The 27,373-nt window shown below is 44.5% G+C and overlaps 1 protein-coding gene across 2 annotated transcripts in view; it reads left to right on the top strand.

Annotated features, from left to right (window-relative positions):
• LOC306923624 (neuronal cell adhesion molecule-like) overlaps positions 1–27,373 on the top strand; it is a 111,588-nt gene that overhangs the window by 29,403 nt on the left and 54,812 nt on the right. The window contains exons 1-2 of one of the 2 annotated variants that reach the window (XM_079501823.1): positions 8,225–8,320; positions 15,916–15,994. The gene's annotated coding sequence lies outside the window, so the exon portion shown is untranslated. Of the gene's footprint in view, positions 1–8,224; positions 8,321–15,915; positions 15,995–27,373 lie in introns of those variants that run through there. The other variant, XM_079501822.1, reaches the window with a different exon arrangement.

The following is a 27,373-nucleotide window of genomic DNA, read 5'->3' as shown; positions in this document are numbered from 1 at the left end:
TTTGCTGATTATCCGGTGGTTTAGATGGAAACATTGGCGCTTTCTAGAGATGGCTTCATTTTAGCTCGCTAGCATTGACGCTATTTATTTAGCATTAAAGATGGACGCCCAGACAGGATGTCAGTCCAGCGTGTGCTACATTGAAATCGGCTCGGCAGTCTGCGGTTGGCTCTGCGTCCAGCAGGAGGCAGTATATGGGTTAATGTGTGTGTGTGCGTGCGTGTCGGTCTTTCATCACTCTATTGTAGCACCAGTGCACACTGCACAGTATCTAGGTCTTTTTTCTTGGTCGGGTTTCCTATCGATTCATCACTACTTCACTAGCAAGATATGGATTAGACATCAACAGAGGAGTTGGAGACAAAAAAGGACAGATGGCCATATCTTTAACTGTCCTCAACGATGTCAGTGAAAACAGATCGGCTATTGACTGTGAAAATGCCGCTTTGTTTTGATCATTGATTCATTGATGTTGGATTTTTGTTTTTGTCTTTTTTTATTTTTGACTGATATGTGAGAGAGAGCGCTCAGAAAACAAATTCAGTGTTTCTGGTGCTGGTTTAAAGCTGCCTTCCGTATGTTTCATGTCTTCCCAGGATTCGATCCCAGGTCTCCTGCGTGGGAGAACACATTTGTAGCCGAGCTCGTAAGAGGGAGACCATTATGCTTGGCCAGGGGAGATATTTACGCTCATGAGCTTCAGTGCCAACAAGTCTACTAGTAGGTGTCCAACCCCCGACACCAGAGTCTAAAAGTAGGGAGACCACCTCTAGCTCTAACCACTGTAGATGTGTTAGTATATTATATAAACATACTCTACCATACTCATTGGTAAAATAACGTTTTGTTCATTAAAATAAGTTCCCGGATTGCAGCTTGAACCATTTAACTCAACACTTTATTGTTACATCACATTTTTACAAGCTATTAAAAAGTTTCGAGAAAGGTGGAAAGAGATACAGGCAGAAAAAAAACGGATCTAATTAATATCAGAAGTTAAATAGCAGCAGATGCGATAACATACGGTATGTAAATATCTGTAAAATTGTCTTTATCTCCAAAGATGATGCATTGTGCATTACCTTGTTATGGAGGCTGCAGAGTGCAAAGCATAACATGCGTATTACTTTACCTCTGTCTGTTCACATGACACTTTGCTGAGTGGTAGACTGATCTGGTTACACTGTCACACACTCGCACAGCCATCATATTTCATAAAAAACATGAGAAATCCATTAGCATTCTGTTGTGTATGGAGTTTGAAAATTATCTGTGCGTGCGTGCATGCGTGCGTGCGTGCGTGCGTGCGTGCGTGCGTGCGTGCGTGCGTGCGCATGCCATACATTCATACAGTATGTGCACATACTGTATGAGCATGCGGGCAGTGAGAGCGTGGTGAGGAAACAGGTGGTGTGATGGCTGGACACAGCGTGGTTGGGTGACGGAGAGCAGGGGCACTTCCCTCCCTGCTGGCACAATCAGGCTCTTCAAGGATGGAACCCTCTGGGTTCTAGCATTCACCCACATATCCTCCGTCAGCTGTCATTGTTTACTAATGAACAGGTTTCGATTCGGGAGTTGATGATGGAAAAATATATAATAAACACTTTTAAATATTACTATACTCAATAAATGTAAGAATGCCCAAAGGAATCTTAGAACGTCTAACTTTAGTAGTTGTCACTTTAAGATATGACCAAATGAATCAGTATTATATTATACATCTTAGTAAATGAGTGAAATACCCTTTAAAATCCTTTAGCCAATTCCAGTTCCTTTCCATTCTTGTTGTGACAAAACGATCAAATAATTAGTAAGAAGAAAAACAAAACACTAATTATTTGATGAATCCATCGTTTTTAAGGAGGAAGATGTCATCACATTGTTGTTGTTATTAGACCACTTGTGTTCACCTATAGTTAATTGAGCTGCACAGTTCCTATCAGTTATGTTTTCATACCAATGGCTGATATCGAGGCAACTGTAGGCACTTTACCCAAAACATTGTCCAACAATATCACGCCTAGCAAACTGGGGCAGAGACTGTATGAAAGTGGCGACAGAACTATGATAAATGATGATGGGGCCCTGAAATATTTGTTATGAACTGGATGGAGACAACAAGGTCGTAAACAGGGCTATGATTATGGACGTCTGTCTAAGGGTTATGCATTGTTTGTAAACAATATATCTAAAAGGTGACATCACCACCTTCTCGTCATTAATTTGTATTGTCAGTGGAATTTATCCCTACTCTGGTCAGACCTAAATGTATCAAGACTCCACAACATTTTTCAATTGATAAAATATAGCTCAGTGTGTGTGTGTGTGTGGGGGGGGGGGGGGGGGGGGCTGTAACTCTGAGAGTGTACACATTTTTGTACAGTCTAGCCCTACGTTTTAACAGCGGATAAACAGCAGCAACTTTGGGCGATAAGAATCTCCTGGTGGGCGTCATTCGTCATTAATTTCGTTCATTCGTTCATGGAGGGTAATCAAAGCAACACATGAATTTGATTGGCTGTCGCCGGACGATGTTGTCCAAAAGATAATATATTTTCATGTTTTTGAACGACGTTCCTCCGCCCACTTTTCGAATATCGCCTCTTCGCCTGCTATTGCCAGTAGTTGCCAGTAGGGTCCCATAGACAAATAATGTACTTAAAAGTTAAAACATACTGTCAGAGTTATGGGAGTCCTTGAAATTGAGTCCAAAGGGAAGCATACACACATCCCAAAAAGAATGTACACTACAGGTACTGAACTACAATATGTACAGTACACCGGAGAAGGCAGGGTCTTAGATCCCAGTACAAAATGTATCAGCTTCACAACGTTTTCAACCCAAATGGTCTTTTTTATCCAGTCTGATACAATACAGGAAATAGGCATGTTGCAGAATCACAAACAATGATAGCTGTTGTAAATTTAAAAGTTTGAGATTTACTTTTTTGTGTGTGTGTGTGTGTGTATTTGTGCCCGTGCGTGCGTGCGTGCGTGCGTGCGTGCGTGCGTGCGTGCGTGCGTGTGTTAACCGTTAGTTAAAGGTGGGACAGGGTGTTTGTGCTGGTGTTTGTGCTGGTGTCCGTGCGCTGCATCGTCCTGACAAGGATAATAAACGGACGGACGATGCTCGCCATGCAGCATCGATCGCACAAAGACTAGTGTGAATAACAATTGGTCCTGGTGGGGGAAGCACAGGACACACACACACACACACACACACACACACACACACACACACACACACACACACACACACACTACACCTTCTGTGGACACATATGGATCAGCACACATGTACATACTGAGAAAGAGGAAGGTATAGGTGTGTGTGTGTGTGTGTGTGTGTGTGTGTGTGTGTGTGTGTGTGTGTGTGTGTGTGTGTGTGTGTGTGTGTGTGTGTGTGTGTGTGTGTGTGTGCGTGTGTTTGTGTGCGTTCGTGTGTGTGTGTGTGCGTTCGTGTGTGTGTGTGTGTGTGTGTTCGCTCACTGTTCGCTAGAGCATGGATGATCTTCTTATTGGTGACAGCGTGGAGCATATAGATGGCTGGAGCGACCCAGCAGGCCAACACCCCCCTTCCTTTCCTCTGTGCAACACCCAGAAATGACTTGGAACCACTCCACCCCCCCCCCCCCTGCATCCACCCCCCATGTTTACAGCTGGTACTTTCTCTGAGGTGGACGCTCGATATATTAGTGTACTCATGCATGTTAAGCCAACACGCATTGGTAATCTAACAAAAATGGCAAGCTAGGGGTAATCTAATTGTCTACCACTCAATGGTAGACAATTATGGGAATGGGAGCTAGGACGGAGGCACTACGTCATCCAGGTGGGGGCTCACGGGCAGGTGAACCAGGCAGTAGGGTACAATAGAAGTGGAAACTGGTAAAACACACAATTGTGTGGGTAGGAATAATTGGCATAACAACTACATTGGGAGAAATTAATAGGTAAAAAATAAATGGCTAAATGGCATGGTAAGAGCATTTTGTTGACTGGCTTAGGGCCAATTTATACTCGACAAGAACTCGCCTTCAAGCTTGAAAATCTTTTCTTTTAAGCAATTGCAACACCTTCGAGCAATGAAGTTGCATACCTATGTTAATATTCGAGACCAGTACCAATGAAGTTGCATACCTATGTTAATATTCGAGACCAATTCTGTCAACAAGTTTGTGGAAAAAATTAAAAAAGAATAATACTCTTGATGCGTTGCGGTACGTACCACCTAGTTTGAACAATGTAGTGTTTGAGTTGCATTAACTCGCCTCTTTGGACTGGAGAGAAATACGATACAGGACAATACTAAGTCCTTAACCTCAGGGAGGGTCGGTTGCCTGTGGGTGGTAAATCTTCCCCATTCTACTACTTCTTTGTGTTTTACTGCACTTGCTCTGTCTTCTTATTCTGTCCTTCTCTCTTTCATTCTCTCCATCTCCCTCTCTGTTGTGTGTGAGCGTGTTAACACTTCACTCCCTGTCAGCGAGTCCCATGGCTCCATGGAAACCATGTGCACTATTCTTCGTGTGTGTGTGTGTGTGTGTGTGTGTGTGTGTGTGTGTGTGTGTGGTGTGTGGTGTGTGTGTGGTGTGTGTGTGTGTGTGTGTGTGTGTGTGTGTGTGTGTGTGTGTGTGTGTGTGTGTGTGTGTGTGTGTGTGTGTGTGTGTGCGCATGCATGCGTGAGTGTTTGTTTTTGTGACAGTATGTGTATTTGTAACAGTGCATGTGTACTTTTTGCACAGTGTGTGTGTGTGTGTGTGTGGGTGTGTGTGTGTTCGGGGGCGGGATCGGGGTCTTGTTTAGTTTCAAAAAGCTGAGCAGAGGTCGCGGCCGTCTCTACGGGCCTTTTTCTGTAATTCATGTAAATTCCCTTAAGAAGCCGACCTTTTTTGTTTTCCTCCATTGTCCCCAAGGTGAATCAGATGGCTGTGTCATCAGAACGCCCAAATACTCTAAATGCCAGCGTGTTCAAATATGACATTCTTATGTAAACTATGATTAGCTTAATGTGCAACGTTGTTTTCTCACTCTAGTATAGACTAACCTACATACGGTATAAGTGCATACAGGGTATCTGCACATTTCTATATAGTCACAATTTAAGTACTGACATTTTGGCCAAATTGTCAGATATTACGTAAGAGGCAAACATTGTGAAGTTAGACACTCACAACACCTCGCAGTGCGAGTCGTTGTGAGCTTGTAGTCTGGCTATTTCCACAATATTCATCTATGGAACAGAGTCAAACTGAATGTAATGCATGTCTACAGGGTTGTCAGGGTAGGGGGTCCCCTGTTCAAATATGATTATTTTGGAGGGTCGCGGCCTGAAAACATTTGGGGCTCCATTTTCGTCACCGCTAAACCCCTTATCCCTAAACTTCTTTGCCTTTTTTTACTATTTTGCAAAACATTTTTGAATAGTTCAACCAGCCAATCTACATTGACACGTTGTGAGCTTGTCGACTGGCCATTTTAACTATTTAAAAATGTTTAGCAAAATAGTAAAAAAAGGCAAAGAAGTTTAGGGATAAGGGGTTTAGCGGTGACGAAAATGGAGCCCTTGGGATCCCTTGCTTTAAGCAAGCGCTTTAAGCAACCGTCTATCTAGTATTGAGTATAAATTAAGCTCAACATTTCTGACAGCCTAGTCACTGAATGATGTGACAGCATCACAGAGCCCAGTGAGTAATCACCCTCAATGTTATTGTGCAGAAAGGGTTCAGCCAGAGTTAACCAGACTCAAATGTATATTAGCACAGAACAGGGGCAATTGTGTGATAATCAAACTGCCTGAGGATAGCGTTGCTCTGTTTATTCACGTATTGTTGGCTTTAATCGCTTGGTAGAGACTGAGACGCAATTAAACAGTTTATTGATATGACACAAATCGCTGGGTGGGCGAACATGTTGTGACGGAACAATAATTACAAATGTTTGGACAAATCAAACAAACAGGCGTAGAAAATTGGGGTTAGGATGCAGGCATTTGTCCGTAATGAGTAAACTATTTGAGGGCCCTAAATCATTCCATACTTGTCCTTTTCATTCTTGAATTGACAATAAGTGAAGTATCCCACAAGTGTCCCCCACCCGGTCTCGATGGCCTTGGGAACTCAGCCCCTTATTCTCCAGCCAAGCCAATCATATTTCACTTCCATTCAAATAATGTGAATGGGAAATGCCAAAGGAGTCTTTTTTCTTACATACTGAGAGAAGGAGAGAGGCACACACACACACACTGGTGCTCAGATGCACGTGCACAACATTCACACAATCAAACACCGACACACATGCGCAGGCACACACACACACACACCCCCCCCCACACACACACACACACACACACACACACACACACACACACACACACACACACACACACTCACACTGGTGTTTGGGCACACAAAAATATGTGTGCCAAAACACCCTTCCCAGTGTGCCGTGCTAGTTAGGAGGGCTTAGCCCAGAGTGGTAGCGTGAACTTTGTTCTGTTAAAAGTTGCCATTGAAATATGCAGTTGCCATTGAAATATTGTTCTTCTATTGGTGGCGTGACAAAGCACAGGGAGGGTTCCCGTCCTATCCCAGTGTGAGTCTGAAGAACCAATGGGCCGTCGGGGATCGCCCAGTGTCTCTCTTCAACAGAGTCAGTGTGCAGAAATAATGCCCATTAGACTTGGTCAATCACGCCCCTCACTCAATGAAATATAGGCCCTTTCATTCATTTCATAGCATAATCCATATACCTCGGTCCTCGCCACTATCCATCATCTTTATGAAAGATGTCTGCCACCATGAATGCTTTTATTTATGATACATTTTTTAAACTAATGGGCACGCATGCGGCGACGTTTGAGAAAGCTTTAATGTGTTGAATTATGTCTGCGCATAATATGTGCAGATGGAAGCCATTTCCCATGCTATTCAGTGTCGTGTTAAAAGGCAACATTCCAGCACATTCCATGTCTGGGCTCTCTCTCTGTTTGAGAACCTGGACAGGCTGGACGCTTGCATGTCATCATGGGAATTGGTGGGGAGAAATGACACAAGCAATATGTGACGGTGACCGTGCAACGAAGCCATTGGCCATGTGCGTGCCACTGATATATACAAAGTAAGTCATATGTGCCTTTGTGGAAGTATTAAGTGGCCTATTCCCAAACTGGAGGAACACTAAACCATTGATAACAATCTAGAACAAAAAAAAAGGTATTTTGAGAACTGGCCAACATTGTTGTTGTATGTGATGGACAATGTGCTTTGAGGGAGATTATGTTACATTTTCTGTGCTTTTGTGGCAAGAGGGACATTATTCAGGTCCAGGGACAGAGAATAGTGACTCTTTCAATAGGATCGCTCCCACCATTGTTGTCAGCCACAACCATAGCTAAGGGACATCAAAAGGCCCTTTTTCCACATGTATTCTCAATAACGGGCGGCAATAGTACCGACGAGGAGTCTGCAATAAATAAACCTCCCTTCTCTAAAAGTCAGAGAGATTGAATTGCATGGGACATCTGTGGAGTGGAGGTGAACACTTTCTCTCTCAGCTTCACACTGAGTGGGAAAGGAAGTGCACTACGTTTTGCCCTCAGGCTTTTTCCTTTCATTTGCTTAATTTCTGCTGGTCCCGCTCTACCTTTCCCCGCCCTCTACCAGAACAACTTGAAAGCTTCACTTGGGATTCACTTGAGCAAACATATAATCCAAGTGCCATTTGATTCGGCACGGCATTTTAAAGCGCAGACCTTTCCAAGCGTTTGCTCAATAATTCTAGCAGGGTGCCACACTCTGTCACCCCCCTCCATTTACAGTTTGACAGTTGCTTCTTCTTATACTTCTACTGGGAATCTATCCCCCCCCCCCCCCCCCCCCACACACACACACACACACACACACACATACACACGCAGAGGATTGAGAGCTTCTGTAGAAATTGGTCCAAACCACCCAGTAACATTGTGGACTATACTAGCGTTCATCTGATACCAGGAAATGTTTAACCCCTATTGTAAAGAGACAAAAGGTTGTTTTAATCCCACTGTGAGAGAAGGGGAGGTGGTGGTGGTGGTGGTGGTGGTGGTGGGGGGGGGGGGGGCTGTTACAGGGAGGGAGGGGTTTGCTGGGGTGAGCATGTGTGTGTTTGGGGGCTTGGCTGCGAGAGCGAAACAGACCCTCTCTCACTGTCACTCAGTCACACTAGATGTGACATCGTGGAATACACAGCCGCTGGGAATATGAGGACATAACTTTGTTGTCACTTACCAAGATACCAGCGAGTTTGCTCTTTGCTGACACATGCAGAGATAAAGGTGAGGTATAGCTCTCTTGTGCTTATCGCACTGTACTGTAGTTCGCTGTGTTACAGAAAGTGCAGACAGTTTTCTAGGTCTCTTCAGGAAAGGTATTGCAGTTGCTCACAAAATAAATATCCTCTGGAGACTTTTGAGAGACCATTAACTGTTGGAAAATCCTCCACTTCACATTTTTCAATAGCTTGCGTTTTCTCATTGCCATATACTATTAGCATGATGCCACAGATATCCTGCTGAATCTCAACTTATTATCCTTCTGATGTTTTTTAAAGCACAGCTCTCTGTCTTCTGGTGTCACTTGTCTCCCAGTGTAAATGCATCGCCATTCACGCTCGATCGGGGGGCTCTAATTATTTCTCCCCTCTTTGGCGGTAACGATTCATTGGGAGAGCGTTACATCTGCAGCGATGTTCTGCCTCTCATTACCCAGGAGTCTAGTAATGCCTGACTTTTACCCTGGCTGCTCGCTGAAATAGCAGAGCTACATGGTCAAGGCCTGTCACAATTATTTCATAATTTCCTAAATTGCAATTATTTTCACAATTATTTTTGCATAATTGTCCTGATCGTTTCCATGTTGAAAAATGTTCATACATTTTCAAACATTTTCAAAAATAGTGTGAATCAGATCTACATCAGATCTACACGCTCACATGTCGCAATGCAGATCTTATATTATTGTCTCCACCAGGCCGAAGGCATGGTGAGAGAGTATGTTTTGCACTCCATCCGTGTGTCCGTCCGTCCGTCCGTCCGTCCGTCCGTCCTTCCGTCCGTCCGTTACCAGCTAATCTCCGGCACCGTTAACCCGGTCGATGCCAAACTTTGCACACACACTCCCTGGATGCCAACGATGAACCTCTGCCCCACATTTTCCAGAACGGCCTGTTATAGCGCCACCATGAGGCAGCTTTTCACATTTTTTACCTAAAACTGCACCGATCTGCGTGAAACGTTGCATGCACACTCCCTAGAGGCCACGGACAAACCTTTGACCTGCATTTTCCGCATCTGCCTTTTATAGCGCCACCAGGAGGCCGACTTTTGTAAAACACATTTTTTGATATTACTCCTCCAGATTCTGTCCAAAAATCACAAATCGTTACACAGTATCTCTATGGTCATGTGCTCAAGTTGGATCTGTCCGATATTTCATATTCCATCCTAATTGGCTATAATTGGCTTTCACAGTTTGCAAGATTGCCCCGTTTTGAACAAAAGCCTCAAATCATGAACGCAGCATGCAATTTACGTGAAATCTTTCACACATTTTCTTACTAGGCTGAGGAATATATCCCACCCTTTTCACATTGGCCTGTTATAGCGCCACCAACAGGTTGATTTTTGCAAAACACATTTTTGGAACAAAATGCCTCAAATCATCCAATTGCCATCAAAGGCGTATGAAGAAATGGCAATCGGTACACATGATCTCTGTAGTCATGTGATCAAGACGAGTCTGTTGGATTTCTCAGATTGTACACTGATTGGCTAAGATTGCCTTCCAAAGTTTTCAGGAGTGGCCCGTTTTGTACAAAATGCTGCACATGTCCTGCTCATCCAGAATTCTATCCTCAGAGTGATCTGGCTCTGCATTTCCTCAACAAAATGAAGAAAATTGTTGCAAAAACAAATAAAAAGAAACATCCTCCTAAACATTTTGCCAAACATCACACACACTCCTATCCTCCTGGTGGAGACATGTGCCCGGAAGGGCACTTTTTCTAGTTATATTATATATTTATATATATTATATTTCCACTTTTCATGTTTATTTGAAAGTATGTAAGTTTCTTTGTATATTTAGGTTATTTGTCATATCTGCCCTTTGCAACTTCAATTAATGGTCCAGTGGTCCAGTGTTCAAGGACAAAAACACAAATATATTGTTTAGCATGCAATACATGCTTCACAGGCAGCGTGGCATGGGGGCTTTCAGCTTGTAGATCTGCTAATTCAGGTATACTAACTACGACACCAGTCTTAAACAACAGTAAATCCCTACTCCCCTGTAAAAAGTCAAAGCCCACCTACCCCCCCTCCCTGCCTGAAATGTGTATACTGTACATGTTTTTCTTTTTGATTTCTAACTGTTTATATGATGATTTGCGTAGTATTGGATATTTGTCTGTCATTAATTGTTTCGATGAATTAGGTACCAAAGGATCCCAATGAAAACGAGGTCTTAGCAGACCTTGTATTGAACTGTACTTTCAACCAATCAAACCAGCTCTCAACCAAGTATAAATGATTGATTGGTTCATTCATTCATTCATCCATCCATCCATCCATCCATCCATTCATTCATTCATTCATTCATTCATTCATTGAATACTTTATTAACACTTTATTAACAAAAAGCATAGGAAAGTACAGTTCAATACAAGGTCTGCTAAGAGGATTCAAACCCAAGAAAGCCTTTGGCTTGTTTCCATTGGGGTCCTTCATACTCAATTGATCGAATGAAATTACCCTCAATGTATTGGTGCCCTACTATAGTGCTGCTTTCTTCTCTCTTTAGAGTTATATCACACACACACACACACACACACACACACACACACACACACACACACACACACACACACACACACACACACACACACACACACACACACACACACACACACACACACAGGTTCTCATCAGAGGATACTCTACCATGACTGGCCTCACACTGTGTTCACTGAAGCCCTACACGTCTCACTTGACTTATTAAGTCTGCCTTGTTAGATGTATGCTAACTCCTGGCTTAAATTTACACTTCTGGTAAAAATCCAGAAGGTTATTTGAACTCTCTGATAATGTACATGTACACATAATAGTCTGTGGGTGTTTTTAAAGTTATTTTGGGGGGGAGTTTATTTTTTGGATAGAGACAGGAATCATAGAGGGAGTGAGTACGGGAGTGACATGAAGCAAATGGTCCCTTTTCAAACCATGGACTCACGGGAATTAGAAGAAACCGTTTGGTATGCACCTTAACTAACCACTTGGCTGTAAGGTTGCCTGTGCCTTACTGTCCTGTCCATTTAACACTCCAGGTTTTCTTGAGTATAGGAACTGATTTGACAGCTTAATCCTAATGCAGTCTCCAGACTCCAATGCTATATACTTTTCCCCCCTAATCCAACTCAACATGTTTGCAGAATTTGCTTGACATGTTGCAGGAATTGTGCATTGAATCTGTTTTTTTTACTGTTGATATTGAGCTTGAAATTTAACTCACTTGTCTGTCAACATTGCCTGAAATGTGTATACTGTACATGTTTTTCTTTTTGATTTCTAACTGTTTATATGATGATTTGCGTAGTATTGGATATTTGTCTGTCATTAATTGTTTCGATGAATTAGGTACCAAAGGATCCCAATGAAAACGAGGTCTTAGCAGACCTTGTATTGAACTGTACTTTCAACCAATCAAACCAGCTCTCAACCAAGTATAAATGATTGATTGGTTCATTCATTCATTCATCCATCCATCGATCCATTCATTCATTCATTCATTCATTCATTAATTGAATACTTTATTAACACTTTATTAACAAAAAGCATAGGAAAGTACAGTTCAATACAAGGTCTGCTAAGAGGATTCAAACCCAAGAAAGCCTTTGGCTTGTTTCCATTGGGGTCCTTCATACTCAATTGATCGAATGAAATTACCCTCAATGTATTGGTGCCCTACTATAGTGCTGCTTTCTTCTCTCTTTAGAGTTATATCACACACACACACACACACACACACACACACACACACACACACACACACACACACACACACACACACACACACACACACACACACACACACACACACACACACACACACACACAGGTTCTCATCAGAGGATACTCTACCATGACTGGCCTCACACTGTGTTCACTGAAGCCCTACACGTCTCACTTGACTTATTGAGTCTGCCTTGTTAGATGTATGCTAACTCCTGGCTTAAATTTACACTTCTGGTAAAAATCCAGAAGGTTATTTGAACTCTCTGATAATGTACATGTACACATAATAGTCTGTGGGTGTTTTTAAAGTTATTTTGGGGGGGAGTTTATTTTTTGGATAGAGACAGGAATCATAGAGGGAGTGAGTACGGGAGTGACATGAAGCAAATGGTCCCTTTTCAAACCATGGACTCACGGGTATTAGAAGAAACCGTTTGGTATGCACCTTAACTAACCACTTGGCTGTAAGGTTGCCTGTGCCTTACTGTCCTGTCCATTTAACACTCCAGGTTTTCTTGAGTATAGGAACTGATTTGACAGCTTAATCCTAATGCAGTCTCCAGACTCCAATGCTATATACTTTTCCCCCCTAATCCAACTCAACATGTTTGCAGAATTTGCTTGACATGTTGCAGGAATTGTGCATTGAATCTGTTTTTTTTACTGTTGATATTGAGCTTGAAATTTAACTCACTTGTCTGTCAACATTGCGACTGGAACTGAGTGAAGATGCCACTGGCAATTTTTCTTTTCACATGAATAACATTTTATAGGATTCAATATTACATTCATCATTTAAATACTGATGATACGACTTGACAGTATTCGATGGGTATAGGCTATTTGTGAGTCTCTCTCTCTCCTCCCTGCTCACTCTCGGCGGCTGCTTTCAGGCTATTTTCAATCTCGGCAGCTCCCCAGCCCTCTTATCACCATGGCAGCAGGGCTGGACCAAGTGCAGGTCTGCTCTCTGATGTCTTGGGGGGGGCTGGAGGTTGCCTGCCTGACCACTTGGCTTGCTGGCTGGGTGTCACAGAGGGAGCTCAGCCTAGCTGTTTGATGGGATGAGCCCCTGGACGCTACAGTGACCGAGGATATGGAAAGGTCATTTTGTTGGTGTTTTATTCATACTGAGGAGCTCAGCTTATAGCCTCAAATGCTGTTTTATGGCTAGATCTGCCTGTCTGCCCACATGCAGACAGGATTATTCATCAATAGGTAGAAAGGTTCTATTACTAGAGCTAAATACGGGGATATCATGAGTCATGGGTCCCCATGCAGCTAAATGATTGATTGTTAGAACCAAAGGGTCCCTTACTGCAGTGGTTCCCAAACCTTTTCATGTCAAGGACCCCCAGATTGACACTCATTAGCCCTGCGGACCCCCATTAGAAAAGATATGCCAGGGACGCCCATAAGAGAAGATTTTTACGGCTCTAGCAGTGATTCTCAACCCGTTTAATTTCAAGGACCCCCAGTTTGAACCCCATTTAATGGCATTCCTATCTCTGGGACCCCAATTTATATTGTAAAATCAATGTTAAAACGGGTCCATTTGGTTCCATTTGTACACTCAGAGTTACAGACCCATAAGGGTCAATTTGGTTCCAAACTATCATTTAGCTGGGGACCGCCTGGAACTCCCTCAAGGACCCCTGGGGGACCCCACTTTGGGAACCACTGCCTTACTGGGACTGTAATTCTCCTGACAGTGTACAAATTGTAAAGGGTGCATTTGGTTCCATTTGTACACACAGATTTAAATGAACACTTGAGGATTTTACAGTGTTTTGATTTGGGTCCCAGATATATACAAATCATCAAATAGGGGTCTGTGGTATAATGCATATCAAACTGTGGGTTTGAGAAACACTGCTCTACAGCAGCAGAAACATAATACAATATGTAAATGTTTGACAACCCCTGTTAAATCCAAATTGAGTTTTGAGACGCACCGGTCTAAAAAGCCACAGCTGTCTGAGATTGTTTGAAACAAAACGAATGTTTCCAATTATATCTGCGTAGCGTTGTGGAAAACAATGTGCATATTTAACTGAGCGTAAACTATGGGCATATGAAGCCTTCTCTTATTTAGAGCAGCCACTGAAGTCAATACGCCTTTGCAGGAAGTAAATTGAATCGGCTTCTGACTTCTTCGGTCATTTTGGCCATTGATACTTGCCGGCTCTGTTACCGTTTCACTGTGACACAGTTCTCTGGGTTAGAGCCCTGGAGTCACAAACTCACCCAGCGTGCACACCACGTGCACACATAGACATCAAAGGGGGCTTCAGCCCCTGCCCTTTTACCCGTCTGTAAAACAACTGCCCTCTCCAGACCACGAATGCAGCATGTACTGTGGTAAAATAAATGCAAATGCATCTCCTTTCCATGCCAGGCTGGAAGGCTGCATTCAGGAGAATGGTGTTTATTTCCGAAGTCTCCTGAACTTTAACACAGCATTTTGCGTTGAACATATTTGGTTAGAAATCCATACACACCGCATCTCCACTAGCTAAAGAGTGCTGGGTTGCGCCCCGAAAATAGCGCAACCTTGTAGATCTGCTATTTTCGCTATTTTTGTCCAAAAGTGCCCTCTTACGGGATTGCAGCCCCTGCCCCTCCAACACTCTCTGCACGTCCCTGAACTCACCATTCATTCATGTAACACGCTTTCCCTGGCAGGCCAGTCACGAAAAGAACAGGCATACATGTAGAGGAGAGAGGAGGCATGGAGCGGAGGGCATAAGATGAGAGGAGATGAGAGGAGAGAAGGGACAGGAGGACGGGACGGGGGATGAGACGACAGGAGATTGAAGGGCATGAGAGGAGAGTGTTGTGATTTAGGTTGACCGTTCTATAAGGTCTCTAGAAGTCTCCATCCAAATCAAGGGGTGGTGGGTGAGGATCCGTTGAGTCGCAGGCATGGAGAACATATGCCAACACAACTATTGTATACATATATACATACAGTAAGAAAAGTGGATCTATGACATCCCTATACAGATTATGGAAACAAAGATAAGAACAGAACGAGCAGGAACAAGCACGCATCTCATATCATATTGCACATACAGTCAGTCCCTCCAATACAGTAGTGGACAGTAATATTGTATAGCCGGGTGAGGCATGGATCTCCAACTTCCATCGTTACCGACTCTGTGCTCTACAGCCGGGCACCAGTCTGGTATATCATAACAGAGAGGACAGGATAGGAAAGGGGAGGGGAGGGTATGAGAGGAGAGGATAGGGGAGGGCAGGACAGTACAGGGGGACAGGGGAGGGTATGAGAGGAGAGGATAGGGGAGGGCAGGACAGTACAGGGGGACAGGGGGACAGGGGAGGACATGAGAGGAGAGGACAGAAGAGGATAGGATAGGAAAGGGGAGGGAAGGCTATGAGATGAGAGGATAAGGGAGGACAGGGGAGGACAGGTGAGGACGGGACATGAGAATTGTAATTGTAATTGACAGAACAGGGGAGGGCAGGAGAGGAGATCAGACGAGACAAGGGGACTGGACAGGGGAGGGCATGAGTAGAGAAGAGAGGAGAACACAAGATAAAACATACTCTCCCCCAAGGTCCGTCCATCTCTTGTGTCCCAGATGCCAGTTTGGATTAGTTTATCGTCTCAGAGAATGCTTCAACGCCAAAATCCCTTTTCTTTAATTAACACTGATGACTTTACTGTGCAGTGGGTGTTTCAAGAACATTCTGTATGCTTCAAGTCAACAGGACACATTCACTGAAAGATTATGCCTGTACCTGTGCAAAAAATATCCTGTCTGGCTGTTGGTACTCTAACTCTCTAAGTATGAAGTATGAATACTAATGTCCTTCATTATTATTTTTTTATTCAGAGATTGGGGAAAACCAACAAAGGCAGGAAGAAGAAGAACTACCAAGCGAGGAGGAGATAGGGGATTTCACTCTTCTCTGGTGAGTCAGAAACCTTTTCCTTTTCAACGTGGCCTGAATCCATCTATTAGCTCCTAGCCCTCGTGTTATTCCCTCCACATTTACACCCAACCTCATATTTCTTTCCAAAACAGTGTGAGTTTCCGTCTCCCAGAATGTTTTCTTCCCTCTCAAAGGCATTTCCATCCCAGAGGAACAAACCCTCCGCTGTGTTTGCCTGGTGAATGCATGCGCTCAGAATGTCTCCAGCTCTGCGATATCGCCAGAATGGAACACATTAATATTAACGAACTCTCTGCTGCCCAGTAGTCCATAAATGAATGGGGTATCCTGGCATATCCTGGTTGCATTTCCTGCCAGTTCATTTCTACCAGCCGGTCTCATGCCACAGGGCAAAGGTTCCTACTTGCTTGACTGATCCTTGCCCATTGGGCGAAGTGTCCCCTTTAAATAGCCGTCCATTTTGGCCAAAGGCTGTGGTGTTGGCAGGGGATGGAGAGCAGCAGGCTCCAGTGAGGCACCTCCTTGCTACAGCGTCTCGCTGATCTCCAAGCTGTCGGTTTGAGAAGCTTATGGTTGTTGGTTGTCAAGGTAACACATCCACGCCCATGCTAACTAATTTCGTAGACTATGACATATGACGTATGGCGGAAAATGTCCGCCGACTACCTTTTTTCACGGAAGAAAACTAAATAAAAATGAAGCTATGATGACTAAAACTAAGACTAAATATATATGACAATTTCGTCAACAGATCATAACTAAACAAAAATGTTGGTTGGGGGGGGGGGGGGGGGGGGGAATAGTGGAGAAGAGATCCCGTAGAACTAATAGACAAGTCATTTTATGTTTGGTTGTGCTCGGGTGTTGCGCTCTGAAAATAGCAGATCTACAAGCTCACAACGTGTCGCTGCGATGCGTTGTGATACTTGTTGATCAGCTATTTTCAGCATGCAACCAAATGTAGTCTGCCATTATGATGCCATCAAGGCCTGGCAAAATGTTTTTTAGACTGTAGATTTAGTAGATATGATATTTGGTAGACATTTCAGATGACTAAAATATGACTAAACCAAAATGGATTTTTATTCAAAAGGCTATGAACAAAACTAAATCAAAATTTGTTGTCAAATTCAATGCTAGTATGGAGGGGAAGCTTATGGTTGTCACGGTAACACATCCGTGCCCCATGCTAACCCAACTCTATGGTGAACACAGGAGAGGAGGACGTCAATACGTGTCACACAAAATGGCACTTAAAGCTTAAACTGTCCCAGTGTGTGTCTCTCTCGTACCAGCGCATAAATGTGTCATAATGGAATACACGCCGGCAGAATGGTTCCCTAATGGCACTTGGATGATAAGGAGCTTAAAACAGCTCTCTTGGCATGGGCCATAACGATACATTAGGGCCCCAAGCATTGACTTTCAGCCCACACAGGCCGGTTGAAAGTCACACTCGGTAACCTTTTGACTTATCCCCCCCCCCTTGGCCCCCCACGGTGTTGGAAGTGTTGCCTTGATTCAGCGGGGAGTTGACCTGATGCTGTGTGAGTGAAGGTGACATGAGGTGATGTGTGCCCACTGCTCAGCGGTGTGTGAAGGAAGGATCCCACCGCAGCCTCACGCAGAGTCCTGCGAGGGTTTCATTAGACACTAACATACTGTAGCCAGGACCACAGCCCACTGGTTCCAACCTGCCACCCCTTAAGACTTAACATACTGTAGCCAGGACCACAGCCCACTGGTTCCAACCAAGACTTCATTTATCTTATAGCTTTGATCGTTTATGTAACTCTGTCTAACTCACTGCAAGGCTTTGTCTATCTTTAGATAGCTTTAAGATTTCTTTTTTGGGGCTTGTATGCCTTTATTGTAGGGCTGACAGGATATGGAGAGAGGGAGATGGGGAGTGACACGCAGCAATGGGGATTCGAACCCACGACACGCTTTCAGGCTGCCATTGCAGCCTGCAAGCTAGGCAGCCGGGCCAGGCTTTGTCTATTATGTTTCACCCTCTCTCCCTTCTCCAATCTCCCCCTCTCTCTCCCTCTGTCTGTCTGTCCTACTGTATCTCTCTCTCTCTCTCTCTCTCTCTCTCTCTCTCTCTCTCTCTTTCTCCCCCTCCTCTCTCTATCTCTCCCCTCTCTCTCTCTCTCCCCTCTCTCTCTGTCTCTCTCTCTCTCTGTCTCTCTCTCTCTGTCTCTCTCTCTCTCTCTCTCTCTCTCTCTCTCTCTCTCCCCCTCCTCTCTCTCTCTCTCTCCCCCCTCTCTCTCTCTCTCTCTGTCTCTCTCTCTCTCTCTCTCTCTCTCTCTCTCTCTCTCTCTCTCTCTCTCTCTCTCTCTCTCTCTCTCTCTCTCTCTCTCTCTCTCTCTCTGTTCGTTGCACCCTGGTAGTTGTGAATGATGTTGCCTAATGCTGCCTGTGCTCCAGGCTAGAGAGGCTGAGTCCACACTTTTCCACGGCCACCCGGACAGAAATAAAGAGGGAGACATATTAGAGAGAGAAAGAGGGACAGAAAAAGAGTGTGTGTGTGTGTGAGAGAGAGAGTGTGACAGAGAGACGGAGAGAGTGCCATAGTTAATAGCTGCAGTGCGGACTGAATCGGCGGTTTGAAGCACACTGAGGCGTGAAGTGAAGCGTCCATTGTGAGTGGGCGCATTCAGAACCCGGCCCCCTCAATAGAAGGCCGCAGAGGTTTCTGTTTACCTCCAGTGGGATCTCTTTCAGCGGCCTCTCTCACGTGGCTGTCAGGGAGTTTGTTGTTTTGATGCCGACATTGAGATTTGGAGTTTAAGCTAGAGAGAGGGGGTCGGGGACTGCCCGACCAGAGCCTTGTTGCTATGACATTATTTGTATATGGCCATTTTCTTGTTATTCCCTGAAAACTAACTGTGACATAATCCAGTCTTGTATTTTACTAAAGACACCACTTAACACTACAAGACACAGTGGTCTTTGGTGTTACTTTGGTGTTACATGCATAGCTTCGATCTTTGCATCTAGTATCCAACCCGCTGCACAGTCTGCTTCAAATAACGTTGCCATTATCAAGGTGTCCTGCCTGACACCAGGGTCGAGATTTCTCAATGGAAGAGTACGAGAGACCACCAACTACTGCAGAAGTGCTCGTTATATTTGCATTCAGTAACTAATTCCCTGCTTGGCGGTACATAAAGTAATGTTACAATTTACAATTTACAATTTAGGCATTTAGCAGACGCTCTTAATCCAGAGCAACTTACATTAGGCAGGAACAAAAGTATGGGAATACATCACATATATATATAAAATGCATTTATCAAGAAACATGCGTAAGCTAAGAACGTAACTAGAACGTAACTAGAACATATCTATATAATGTCTATATCTATATAATGTTCATGTATATTTGTTGTCAAGATAAGAACAAGAAGTGTACATCAGTTAGTCTTAAGCACCATTGGTCCAGTGATATATTGACCATTCACACGGCCTACTACATATTAACCACATGAGCCCCAGATCCCAATTCTTAGATGAGCATTGCCGATACAATCCTATACAATCTACAATCTTAATAAATAAATCGGCTATTTTCGCTGAAGAGATTTGTTGTAGGAAAAAATGCATGTGTGTGTGTGCCTGCGTGCTTGTACGTGTGGCCTTATGTTTCAATTTGATTACGATTATTTAGGGAACGATTCAGGGCATCATGACAGCTCTCATTTCACCACAGTTCGATTACATTTTCTTTGATTGGATTATTTTGATATCATGATTGAATCCATTCCAATAGGCTGCAAATGATTTCTAATGAATTCACAACTGTGATAAGAGGAATTGCCATGATATTTCATTCGATTTGATTGATTCTAACATTTCAAAATGCAGTTGAATCACCATGCATCGATGCGTTTTTACACCAATAGTGTCTGTGTACGTGCGTGTCTGCACGTGTGTTTGTGTTTGTGTTTGTGTGTGCGCGTGTGTGTAGTGTGTGTGTGTGTGTTGTGTGTGTTCAGGTAGCAGTATGGCTGATCCCATCAGCACAAGTAGTTTATCAGCTGACTATACCAAAGCCGCGGGTTGCTCATGCCAAGTGAAAAAACAATGATCTTTCCCAGCAGCAGGTCTGAGATCAGCTGCGTTTTTTTTTGGAAGAGGTTGCTTCACGCCACGGTCCCCTGCCAGACCTCTGGGCTGCTCTCTTCTGCAGCAGGCAGCACCAGGTCTGAGATCAGCTGTGTTTTATTGAAAGAGGAGGTGTCACAGACCCCTGTCAGACCTCAGAGCTGCTGCCTGCATGCAACGTTCCACATGGCTGTATGACTCAGGCTGCTCTTCAGGTCTCTCTTTTGATACGAGCTTGACGACTCTGACAGCTCTCCGTTATCGACGCTCAGATGGGCGCATGTAGTGTGTGTGTGTGTGTGTGTGTGTGTGTGTGTGTGTGTGTGTGTGTGTGTGTGTGTGTGTGTGCGTGTGCGTGTGCGCGCGCGTGCGTGCGTGCGTGCGTGCGTGCGTGCGTGCGTGCGTGCGTGCGTGTGTGCGTGCGTGCGTGTGTGCGAAAGACAACCTGGCAGAGATATGGTGCAGTGAGAATGTGCCAGAAAAAATAAATACAGGGACAAAAATAGAAAAAGCAGCAAAGGAAACGGGAGTGATTTGGTTTCCTGTTTTCCGAGGATTCCCGGTTTCTCAATCACCAATCGTCCAAGGTTGTGACTAGCTGCACCCACTGCTCTGAGGACAGACATCCGTACCCTGGCTCCAGCCCTGAATCGCTACCATTAAAAAAATATCTCCTGGCGATTCAGGTCTGGTGACTTTGCCTATGGCGGCGTCAGTCTCAACCAAAAATCTGATCGCAGCAGCTGATTGGCCGTTGACAGTTGACAGTTGACAGTTGTTTGACGGCGTCAAACAACAAACATGGCTGCCCCCACTGCGGTGACTCGCGACCGCATCAACCTGGCTATTAAATCGACCTATGATAAATAGTTTCTTTACAGAACATGATGATGTTTTATAAACATCATGATCCGACATATTTTACCGCTTTTGTTTACATGCTAGTAACGCTTGTTGACTGTGTTTGTTTGGTTAGCACCCAGGTTAGCCATAGCCACATGATTGACAACAACTCATCATCTGCTTTCCTACTATTCTGATTGGTTGGTATGAACCAATCGCCGAAGACTGCCTCTTTGACAACGGCCATTCCAGAAACTGCTGCCGCGGGGAGGGCTTTCACTCTGAATAATGAAGTGAAACGAAATAAAAATTCAGACTGAGTGTCAGGCTAATTAACCCGGTCGATGCCACATTTTGCACACACACTCCCTGGATGCCAACGATGAACCTCTGCCCCAAAAATTCCAGAACGGCCTGTTATAGCGCCACCAGGAGGCCGCTTTGTGCAAAACAAGTTTTTGGACAGTACACCTACAGATTTTGTCCAAACGTCACACAAATTGGTACACAGTCTCTCTAGAGCCATTCAACGAAACGGGTCTTTCAGATTTCTCAGACTCCATCCTGATTGGCTAAGATTGGCTTCCAAAGTTCGCAGGAGTGCTCAGTTTCAAACAAAATGCTGCAAATCATGAACACATTGTGTGATTTCCGTGAAATTGTGCACGCACATTCCCACTAGGCCGAGGAAGAAATGCCACATGAACATTTTCAACTCTATAACTGGCGCTATAACTGGCCGAAAAGTGTTTTACCTCTAACTGCACGGATCTGTGGATAACTTTGTATGCCAACTCCCTAGAGGCCAAGGAAAAACCTTTTCCTGGAATTTTTCACATCTGCTCTTTATAGCGCCACCAGGAGGCCGACATATGTAAAACACATTTTCTAATATTACTCCTTCAGATTTTATCCAAATTTCACGCAAATCGGTACACATGCTCTCCATAGTCATGTGATCAAGACAGGTTTGTTTGATTTCTCATAATCCACCCTCATTGGCTACGATTGGCTTCTAAACTTTTCAGGACTAGCCCGCTTTGTACCCGTTTTGTACAAATCGCCACAACTACTCAACGCAGCATCCGATTGTGGTGAAACTGTGCATGCGTATTCCCACTAGGCTTTGGAAGAAATGCCACTTGACAGTTTTCAAATCAGCCTCATGGTGGCGCTACAACAAGCCACGTCTCACACACACACACGTTTATATTGCTCCTAAACATTTTGCCAAACATCACACACACTCCTATCCTCCTGGTGGAGACCTGTGCCCAGAAGGGCACTTTTTCTAGTTTTGTTATGTTTTTCCACATTAGCGGTATTGAGCATCTCTCTATCCCTTCCTTCAAGTTTGTCCGCCAGACTTCCCCTGCATATCCATCACTCTGTTTCTTCTGTCTTCTGATTGTCTTCCGATTCATATATCCACACTCTGCAATGTAAACAATTTTCCTATCATTTATGCGATTCACTATATATTTATACCATGCATTATTTTGTCATGAGGTGGATGGGATCCAAAGTGGCTGTCTGGGTAATTCTTTGTGTATCGATGGTGGCTTGCAGGATCTATCTGTATATGGATGCGGAGCTCTGAGAAAACCTAGTGATTTATATCCCCTGCTAAGCCCAGGGTCGCGGTCCAAGGCCGAGCCTATCTGCTCATCAATATAAACAGCATGCTGCCCTGGGAGGCGCCGCAGAATACAAATGGTTGCATATAGATGTAACCACCTTGCTTACTGTACCTGCCTCTGAGCCTAGTCTAATGAGGAATTTCCTTCTCTGCCTACAGACAGAGGCTAAGCAAATGAGCTCATGTGAATCGTTTGCTCGTTTCTAAGACTTTTGTATTGTTTTGCATTTATGCAGGGGGGGGGGGGGGGTTGCCATTCAGGAAAGATTCAGAGACTTATTTCTGTGTTATGTGCTCTTACTCTGTGAGCCACCCCACCTCACAAAGTGTGTTAAAGCTTCTCTGAGTGCAATGTGGTTCATATATCAGGTGACTTTTAAAATGCACTTAGTCATCCATCATCATCCGCAGGCTTAAATACAGAAAGGGATTTCCACTGGACATCCAGTGAGTGATTCGTCCTTCTGTCATCATTTCTGCAACCCACCCCAGAACACAAAGACAGTAAAAATGACCCTTCTGGTCTTTTGGAATGGAACTCTGTGTAACTCAGAAGGCATGCAGCCCATGCCCCGTCTGACTGGGTTTGGGCGGTTCGTTCGACCCCCCCCCCCCCCCCCCCCCCCAGACCTCTCTGTACCCACACTGTGATTGGGATGGAAGCCAGGAAACCCTGCATGTCGCCTGCCTCCACGGTGGCCTCGCCCCGCTATTATCCAGACCTCTCTCACACACAGCCACTTCCCCTGCATTAGTACCAGGCCTGGGCCGGTCTCACCTATAGCCAAACATAGACACAGAACACAGGCTCTTAGCGGGGAGGCTGAGCAGAATGTTAGTGTTAACTGTCTGCAGAGAGCCTTGCCTCCACCGGAATCACAGTTTGACAAATGAGGGCAGGCAGTCAGGAGCAGCACTTGTTGAGGCCATTATTTCTGACGAGGCCAGGCAGCAGTTGATGTAAGGATGGAACACTGTTGGACTAGATGAGGGGGATGCCCACCCCCCTCAAGGGCAAAGTACCCCCCCCCCCCCCCCCACACACACACACACACACACACATGAAATGATCAGTGTAAACTGGGGAAAACCTTTTTTGTTTTGAGTCGTGAAAGCTGTTTTTATGTCATCGTGTCGGGACTTGCAATGACGGAAACTGATGACAGGGAACTCTCTTCATGTGGAAAACAAAGCCTTTCATTAGCGTTTCATTAATACCCATTAGTTGATATTTCATTCATCCAGTCCCATGACCGAGATGAAACATGAGGACATGTTCTCCCTAATAAGCTGTGGTTGTGTGCCAACCATCAGACACTTGACATCAGGGACTTACGTTGTTGGTTTGTTCCAGAATCTCCCACATTCTCCCTTTTAATTTGACGAAGTCGTTCTGCAAATGAAACGAGGTCATCATCATTGCTTGCTAACTAGAACGTGCAACCCGCTTAGGGGAGATGCTATCTCCCTCCCCAGTTATTATGGTCCCAGTAAAATGCCTTTTCGCAGCCTCTCAGAACTTAATTAGATCAATTTAATATCAAGTGGGGAGAGAAAAATGGAGCACACAGTGTTGCCCCCTCAATTCAAATACAGTTGGGGTGATTCGCTAAGGGCTGTCCTTGATTAATTGTTTCCTTCTCCCTAGATGTTTATTAAGTTTAGCATATGAAACCCTGGTCCATGTAATAAGAGTGGCCAGTGTAATCAAAGCTAATTTCGTCTTGGCTGAAAAGAAGCGCTTGATCTGATTCTGAAACATACGCACGCACACACGCACGCACGCACGCACGCACGCACGCACGCACGCACGCACACACACACACGCGCACACACACTTAACACTTAAATGAGATTCAATATTCACATTTTCGCCTCAAAAGATTGTGAAAAAGGTACCTGCATTGTTGGAAAAGACGTAAGAAGTAATTTTGTTATAAGAAAGAGAGCGAATATGGAGCCCACAAACTGACATGAAATCATCCAGGAAATGCATTGAACTTCTGTCACCTAAACTTTAAGCAACAGTTCCTCTTTTAAAATGGTATTGAAAACCCTTTACTGTCCACCAAGAGTTTCCACTGCTTGGCAGATTGCTTAACACTTTGAAAGGTTAACTCCTGGTTCCGTCTCTTTATGAAACCATTTTGATTTTCTCACACTTTGAAAAGACCATTGTTTGTGACCTCTCTGTCTGAAATTGGACGGTCGGTCCTTTTAGGAAGCAATGAAGGGGAAATGATTTGTATTCACCTGCCGGTTCTGAATAGGAGCTAAGGAGGGGCAGAGAGAGAGAGAGAGAGAGAGAGATAGAGATAGAGAGGCATAGTGCTTACTTTATGTGGTAATGGTCTGCGCTGACATTCACACACATTCTGTTGTGTGTGTCTCAGTCAATAGCCTCCAAATGCGTGGGATGAATTATAATTTCTGGACACACGCCACGTAATAACCGTAATAACTGCATGTCTTCCAGGCTGCAGGGACAGAGAACAAGTGTCACTATTGTGTATGTTTCTACATTATGTGTGTGCTCATAGCCTCATACTGAACCATAGAGGAAAGCCATGCATGCAACACATGCGGTTTCTCATCACAAAACTCCTGAAAATACCCCCCCCCCCCCCCACTCCTCTCCCCTTACCCCCCCCCCCCCCCCCCCATCCTTTTCTTCCTCTTCTCCTTTTACTGCTTTTTCTCCTTTATTAGCCCAGCCGGGCAACTGGATTCTTCTATCAATCACACACAAAGAAGACAAAGTGGACCCGGGGATGGGGAGTAATGAGGAACTCCTCTTACAGTGTTACATATAGGCAGCTCCTCGGTGTGGGGAAGCCTTCTGGAAACAATGGAGGGTTTTGAGAGGTCTGCAGGCCTCTGAAGCCCCTCTTTGATTGGGTTTCTCGGCACTGGGGATCCAGTGTTGCAAGGGGGGGGGGGGGGGGGGGGAGAACCTCCTCCACCCTGACCTTTCAAAGAACACAGGTGGAGTGGAGAGAGACAGCAGGCTTGTGGGGAGAGAGCTTCCCCATTTTTCCTACCCGATTTCACACCAGTGAGGGGAGGGAGGGCGGAGGGGGCAATGCCCTAGTTACAGTTAGTTGAATCGTCAAAACTCCTGTATTTGATCATCCATGTATTCCATTAGAGTAGACCATAGACCATTTTATGATTTTATCCAGAATGAAAACATTCTCTGAGGTAAATGAGTTAGTGTACATTTCCCATAATAGCCTATAGCCAGCCCACTATAATGTTTTAGTTAGTTACATAACTTAATATGCTGTATGCTGTATTCTTCTTGGAAAAATATAAAAAGATACTCCTATGGAAAGGCTATATTATTTTACTTATATTGACCAATTAGTATAATTTAGTATAGCCATTTTATTTGTAGGCTACTGTCATGAAAGTTTATAATAGTTAGAGTTTCAACACCAAAGTAGTAGTAGTAGTAGTAGTAGCAAACTGGACATTTGGACTGAATGTTTCCTTTATCCTCGTGTTGGGCTTCTTTTTTCGCCAAAGTTTTTATTTGTGTTGTTTGTTTCAGTCATAAGCGCAGGTCCGTTGTGCTTCACGTTCCACGGCCGTCTGCCTTGACTTCTGTGTGTGCTGACTACGGCGGGCACGGTGTGGGCTAAACCCCTCCCTCCCCTCACTGGTGCGAAATCAGGTAGGAAAAACGGGGAAGCAGGGCGAGAGGGGGGTGTACTGGTGGAGTTGGGGGACAGCAGGAGAGGCCCATTGTGGAGCTGTGTGGAGGTAGAGGTGGTGGGTCTGCACTCATTAACACTAGCCCCAGGGAGGGGTTCCCTCCCAAACTGTTTCAGTTCGGGGCCCAAAAGAGAAACTCTCCCCAGACTTACAAACACAGTTTGTAAGTTAGTAGTTAACCACTCAGTGAAAATAGACGCCCTACAAGCTCACAACACGTTGCGACATGAAGCGTTGTTCGAGCTTGTAGATTGGCTATTTTCACAGTTTTTTTCATATTTTTGAAAACTAGAGCGGTGCCTGTTGGGCACTGGCCTACTTGGAACGAAACAAAATGTATGCCCCACCCAGTTAGTATGTCCCTTTTATGCCCATATATGGAGTTCTTTGTCAGGCATGGCCAAATATGGAGTCTATCAGAACAATCATTGTGATGTCAGAACAGGCCAGCTCTATATATGGAGATATAGGGGTGATCAGGTAGGTCCAGAGCCCGGGCAGAGGGTTTTGTGCTGGTTCTGGACACCGGGCACTGCACTCCCTGTGGGGGTGTGGAACGGGCGTGTCAAATGTGAAGTCGGTGGAGCAAACGGTTCTCGAGTTATGTGGATTACAGACGTACATACACACGTATGTACATACGTACACACAGACGTGGTGCATTTATATTTTCAAAAATGTTTGACATGTTCCATGTTTCAGGAACGTGCGTCGGTAGCAGATTGTTGTTCCAGACAGTACTTCGTCTGCGTGCACGTTATCTGATGTTGTCTGTAGATTTTGCTCGACTGAACGGATAAAAGGCAAAAAAAACACAGGCAGGTTTTCACTGACCCATCGGCCACCTACTGTACAGAATACTGTATCAGCACAATGCAAATTCCACCCAACCATTGTTTGTCATTTAAATACAGTAGGACCTTACCAGAAAGAAACAGTCACATCCACTGATGATTTGGAGTTTTTTGTTTTTGACAATTGGTTAAATGAGAACACATGAAATACAGCCATGCTTCTTTGGAAAAAGTATAAACACAATCAAGTGTTAGACCTGTTTCAATTGTGGTCCTTGCTCTTAGACCAAGTGT

Source organism: Electrona antarctica, assembly GCF_951216825.1.
Source record: "Electrona antarctica genome assembly, chromosome: 5".
Taxonomy (NCBI): Eukaryota; Metazoa; Chordata; class Actinopteri; order Myctophiformes; family Myctophidae; genus Electrona; species Electrona antarctica.
The sequence above is the reverse complement of the archived record's forward strand: the minus strand, read 5'-3'. Positions and strand labels throughout refer to the sequence as shown.